Here is a 6,700-nt window from a genome sequence, read left to right as displayed (position 1 = left end):
CAAAAACAAAACAACTATGATACCAAGGTTGTACTTGAGAATTCTGAACTCCACGTTACAATGGAGTTGAGTGGCAATGAATTTTTGGCGGAGTGTACCTCCGACTACATCGAGTCGGTATCACATCGATGCATGTACAAATGTACATTCTTTAATGTGTACCTTGTGCCCATTTCTCCTGTGTAAAGATGTTATTTTCTTTGGGTGCTGCAATTTGTAATTTTTTATAAAAATAGCATTTTATTCGACCTCCACCAAGGGAGCCGTTGTTTGTTAACAGAGAAGGAGCAGCCCTGTCATTACAAGGCAGATGCCAAAATAGAACTATGGCTTCAAACTCTCATTGACAACACTAATAACAAGTCAGGACAAGCACAGGTACAGAGTAAAAGTGTTTTCCACAAGTAATAGAGTAGCCAGCCAAATAGAAAAACTAACAAAATAAAGTAAAAGACCACAACAATGCTTAAACCCTATCAGGAGACAACATTTGAGGTCCGGGAAAAATTTGTGCAATTTAGATTTTTGGGTGTAGTTACCCTTTAATTCAAGTGCTAGAACAGTGTGTTGTGAACAACATTAGCATGAGCAAAAAACAAGTGGAATTGGTGGTTCGCCTTCAAAATAAAAGTCCACGCCACCAAAACTCATCGCCACTCAACTCCATTGAGATGTGATGTACATATTGTGGAGTTGAGAATTCTCAGCTATCGAGGTTGCTTGATATACAATAATGGGAAATTGATAAATGAAATAACAGGAAAAAAGGGGTTGCTGAATAATATGGTGTGTGCCAATCCTGCCTTGCAGAACATTCTTTCTGGTTTCAATTACAAAGTAGGCCTAGTATCTGTAATATTACTGGACTTTCAAAATAAAACTTTATTGTCCCATTATCCCAACTGTTACACCGAGAAGATTGAATGACTGCTAGTTTTAGCTGTCGTTCAATCTTCTCTGTGTAACAGTTGGGATAATGGGATAATTCAGAGTACAACGCAATTTCTCATCACTGGATTGAGGTAAGTTTTCTGAGCCATCACTCACGCCAGCTCAACAGTGTTATAATTTAAGCAAATGCCCTGCCCAACCCTCTAGTGCAGCTGTGAGCAAGCATAAGGTGTCGGATCTGCAGGCTACCTACTGTCTGATCACAGTTGAAGGGAATTCCAGAAATAAATCATTCATTCTCACCTGCACGCACGTTCAGCGCACAGTCAAAATTGACTATATTGTAACCATTTATGAAAGCAAAAATGTGCTTTTTGGTCTTAACTCTTAAGGATCTGCCCCTTTTTTTCAATTTCCACCTAAAAAGACGTACCCAAATCTAACTACCTGTAGCTCAGGACCTGAAGCAAGGATATGGATATTCTTGATAGCATTTGAAAGGAAACACTCTGAAGTTTGTGGAAATGTATAATGAATGTAGGAGAATACAACAAATTAGATATGGTAAAAGATAATACAAAGAAAAACCAACTGTGTTTTTGTATTATTTTTGAACCATCAATCAATCAAATTTATAAAGCCCTTCTTACATCAACTGATGTCAAAGTGCTGGACAAAAACCCAGCCTAAAACCCCAAACAGCAAGCAATGCAGGTGTAGAAGCACGGTGGCTAGGAAAACCTCCCTAGAAAGGCCAGAACCTAGGAAGAAACCTAGAGAGGAACCAGGCTATGAGGGGTGGGCCAGTCCTCTTCTGGCTGTGCCGGGTGGAGATTATAACAGAACATGGGCAAGATGTTCAAATATGACCAGCAGGGTCAAATAATAATAATCACAGTGGTTGTCGGGGGTGCAACAAGTCAGCACCTCAGGAGTAAATGTCAGTTGGCTTTTCATTGCCGATCATTCAGAGTATCTCTACCGCTTCTGCTGTCTCTAGAGAGTTGAAAACAGCAGGTCTGGGACAGGTAGCACGTCCGGTGAACAGGTCAGGATTCCAGAGCAGGCAGAACAGTTGAAACTGGAGCAGCAACACGGCCAGGTGAACTGGGGACAGCAAGGAGTCATCAGGCCAGGTAGTCCTGAGGCATGGTCCTAGGGCTAAGGTCCTCCGCGAGAGAGAAAGAAAGAAAGGAGAGAAAGAGAAAAAGAGAGAGAATTAGAGAGAGCATACTTAAATTCACACAGGACACCGGATAAGACAGGAGAAATACTCCAGACATAACAGACTGACCCTAGCCCCATGACACAAACTACTGCAGCATAAATACTGGAGGCTGAGACAGGAGGGGTCGGGAGACACTGTGGCCCCATCCGACGATACCCCCGGACAGGGCCAAACAGGCAGGATATAACTCCAACCGCTTTGCCAAAGCACAGCCCCCACACCACTAGAGGGATATCTTCAACCACCAACTTACCGTCCTGAGACAAGGCCAAGTATAGCCCACAAAGATCTCTGCCACGGCACAACCCAAGAGGGGCGCCAACCCGGACGGGAAGATCACGTCATTGACTCAACCCACTCAAGTGACGCACCCCTCCTAGGGTCGGCACACCATCATCTTTGAAATGCAAGAGAAAGGCCATAATGTATTATTCCAGCCCAGGCACAATTTTGATTTTGGCAACGTTTTAGACTGATCCAATGAACTATTGCATTTCTGTTCAACATTTGCCCAAATGTGCCTAGTTGGTTTATTAATAACTTTAAGTTCATAACTGTGCACTCTCCTCAAACAATAGCATGGTATTCTCTCACTGTAATAGCTACTGTAAATTGGACAGCGCAGTTAGATTAACAAGAATTTAAGCTTTCTGCCATTATTGGATATGTCTATGTCCTGGGATTTTTTGTTTGTTACTTACAACCTCATGTTAATCGCATTAGTCTAGGTTAGCTCAACCATCCCGCGGGGGACCCACCGATCCTGTAGAGGTTTTAATTTAAGGTTAGAGTTAAGCACAATGTTAGCAGTGTGGTTAGGGTTAAGGTCAGGTTTACAATCAGATTTTAAGAAGAGAAATTGTAGAAAAATGATAATAATTATGAAAGCCATAATTATGACTTTGTGGCTGTGGTAACTAGTGATGACCATGAATAAAGGAGGGAGTTTCTGCATATTATGCAACAAGGACAGTGGTGTGAAGTACTTAAGTAAAAATACTTTAAAGTACTAGTTTTTCTGTACTTTACCATTTATATTTTTGACAACTTTTACTTCACTACATTCCTAAAGAAAATAATGTACTTTTTACTCCATATATTCTCCCTGACACCCAAAAGTACTAGTTACATTTTGAATGCTTAGCAGGACAGGAAGATGGTCTAATTCACGTATTTATTAAGATAATGTCCCTGGCATCTCTACTGCCTCACTAATCAGAAGTCCTTCCTTTGTAAATGATGTCTGAGTATGCCCCTGGCCAACCATAAATTAAAAAAAAAAAAAAGAAAATGGTGCCATCTGGTTTGCGTAATATAAGGAATTTTAAATTATTTATACTTTTACTTTTGAACCTTAAGTATATTCGAGCAATTACATTTACTTTTGATACTTAAGTATATTTAAAAACAAATACTTTTAGACTTTTACTCAACTAGTATTTTACTGGATGACTTTCACCTTTACTTGAGTCATTTTCAATTAAGGTATCTTTACTTTTACTCAAGTACGACAATTGGGTACTTTTTCCACCACTGAACAAGGGTATCACTTCACTTAAAGTAATATAACACTAAAATGTTTACTTCTTTATTTTGTTCTCAATCATATCTTATATTGAATGATCTGACAACCACAAACAGGCCTACAGTAGCCTATAACATGTAACCTAGGTCTACTGCCTCATTAAAACATACCATATGTATTTGGCATATTGTTTGTTTACCAAGCTATAAATGTTTAAAAACACCTCTTAAAATGACATTGGGTTAGTATTGCAAAGTAACGCAATTATCTAGACCAACCCTAGCTCACAGTACCTTGAACTACAGGAGGCTTTTGGATAAAATGACATTGTGACACTGCATCTTACCTCCACCCTGTATAAACTCACTGAAAGGAAGCCATCACTTCAGAATGAAATGAAAGGTAAAAGGCTCTAGTCTGTTAGGGATCATGACCTTATGTGAGGTAAAACACTATTTAGTGTAAACTGATAGACATCCACTGACTCACTGCCTGGTTGCTCAACCAATGTTGATGAAGCCAATATAAGAAACATCATTTAATGCACTTTACAACATGTGCCAGATTACAGTTTGCAATGTACACATTTTATTCCAACATTGTCATTTGAATTTTAAACAATATACAATAGTATTTAGACAACAGCAAAAATACTGCCTGAAATTCTTACATTTTCCACTGAATGCAGTAAAAAAGATTATACAAAGGAATATCACAGATCCAAAAACTGCATAGGTTGAGGAGAAAAAGACCCAAAGAACCCAATGGAGACGTCCTTGTTTTATCAATATGATCATACAATGGGGATTAGGATTAAGACGACAGACTAGTCAAAATCTGCTACTCCATATATTCACAGGACAGAAAACATAACTCAGATTAATAATCTGTGCCAATGTCTGAGAATTCAATGAAAACAGTGTAGAATTTATAGTGGTTTATGAAATTTTAGCACTCAAGAAGATGCAAGTCTTCTTGCCACAGTAACATAGAAACCATGCTGTACCACAGCACTGTACATCAGCGGTCTTCTATAAACACTGACCTTCAGTTCGTAAACCAGCCTCCCCATCAATGGCCTTAAGAGTACGAAAGACTTCGACATGTTAACGTATGATTGATAAATGCAATTTTTCATAGCAGAAATAGAATCAGAGGCACCTTTAAAGGCTATATAAAAAGGTGCTCTCTTATTCTGAAATGAGGAAGATGAAACCCGAGGTGCGTTCAGTTTGCTTAAACGTTTGCGAACAGTTTGTACTGAACTACACGTTTCCCCAAAATGTTCTTGTACCTTCTTGAACAGATTTGATGTACGTTTGCTGCCTTTGGGTGTGGCTTGACGCAATAAGTGACATATTTAAAAGGGCAATGGCCATGCTAATAGCGTTCCCCAACCCAACCCCACCACGTTTTTCAAATGGACGTTCAGTACCGTTTCCGTTCAATTGAATGTTCCAGAACGTAAAAAAGTACTGAACACACCACTGATGAAAGCTTGTTTTCAACCATGTTCCTCAGTCAGATTAATGTTTTCTACTCCGATTACAGAGTTGTACCAATAAGCATGGTTTCATAAAAAGATGGAAACAAAGTAAAAGTGGTACAAAGACAGGTGTATAAAGAAAGATGTAATACAAAAGAAGAAAAAAAAACACTGTTTCTTCACTCATCACTGATGAGCTCCCAATATAATAGTTGGATGTACCGTAGACATGGCAACAGGCAGAATGACGCTGAAAATAAATACACAAAACAAAAGGACCTTTAAAAATATGAATAAATTAGAAACAGGATATATACAAAAATATTAGCATTGAGGATATTTATGTACAATTACTCAATGACAGTGGATGTTCAAAATGCCAAGTCAGCATCTCAGGCCACTAGGAAGCTCTGTCGTCTCATACAGGTTGACGTTTATTATCATGAGTCTTGTCCTGGAGGCACAACTAAGCGATTTTGCCTTAGATATGCCAGCTGCAAAGTCAAAAGTGGCTATAATGTAAAAATTCATGAAAACACAAATGAGCTTTTTGGTCATAATTGAATGTTAAGCATACGCGTTAACAGTGTAGTTACGGTTAAGGTTAGATTTAAAATCAGATTTTATGATTTTGTGGCTGTGCCAGCTAGACCTCTCTGCAGAGCTGTCTCCAGAGCAAGGTTCATGACGAAGAATGCTAACCTGCTCCTCTCATATCTTCAGAATCATTTTTCCATTATTCAATGAAAACAAAGCCACTAAATACACCATATATACACAAAAATATGTAGACACCCCTTAAAATTAGTGGATTCGGCTATTTCATCCACACCCGTTGCTGACAGATGTATAAAATCAAGCACAGAGCCATGCAATCTCTATAGACAAACATTGGCAGTAGAATGGCCTTACTGAAGAGCTCAGTGACTTTCAATGTGGCACCTTTCCAACAAGTCAGTCCCCGGTTGCAACACTCACTACAGAGTTCCAAACTGCCTCTGGAAGCAACGTCAGCACAATAACTGTTCTTTGGGAGCTTCATGAAATGGTTTGATGGCCGAGCAGCTGCACACCAGCTTAAGATCACCATGCACAATGCCAAGCGTCGGCTGGAGGGGTGTAAAGCTCGCCGCCATTGGACTCTGGAGGAGTGGAAACGCGTTCTCTGGAGTGATGAATCACGCTTCACCATCTGGCAGTCCGACAGACGAATCGGGTTTGGTGGATGCCAGGAGAACTATGCCTGAATGCATAATGCCAACTGTAAAATTTGGTGGAGGATGAATAATGGTCTGGGGCTGTTTTTCATGGTTCGGGCTAGGCCCCTTAGTTCCAGTGAAGGGAAATCTTAACGCTACAGCATACAATGACATTGTAGACGATTTTGTGCTTCCAACTTTGTGGCAACAATTTGGGGAAGGCCCTTTCCTGTTTCAGCATGACAATGCCCCCGTGCACAAAGTGAGGTCCATACTGAAATGGTTTGTCGAGATCGGTGTGGAAGAACTTGACTGGCCTGCACAGAGCCCTGACCTCAACCCCATCAAACATCTTTGGGATGAATTGAAAC

At 39.9% G+C, this 6,700-nt stretch overlaps 1 protein-coding gene across 1 annotated transcript in view; it reads right to left on the bottom strand.

The window, feature by feature from the left end:
* Positions 1-1,966: 1,966 nt before the first annotated feature.
* LOC106567112 (proto-oncogene tyrosine-protein kinase Src) overlaps positions 1,967-6,700 on the bottom strand; it is a 55,240-nt gene continuing 50,506 nt past the window's right edge. Inside the window, exon 14 of the mRNA XM_045693259.1 lies at positions 1,967-2,052. The gene's annotated coding sequence lies outside the window, so the exon portion shown is untranslated. The remainder of the gene's footprint in view (positions 2,053-6,700) is intronic.

This window comes from Salmo salar, chromosome ssa13 (assembly GCF_905237065.1).
Source record: "Salmo salar chromosome ssa13, Ssal_v3.1, whole genome shotgun sequence".
Lineage (NCBI taxonomy): Eukaryota > Metazoa > Chordata > Actinopteri > Salmoniformes > Salmonidae > Salmo > Salmo salar.
Note: the sequence above shows the minus strand (reverse complement) of the source record. Positions and strands in the feature narration are given on the sequence as shown.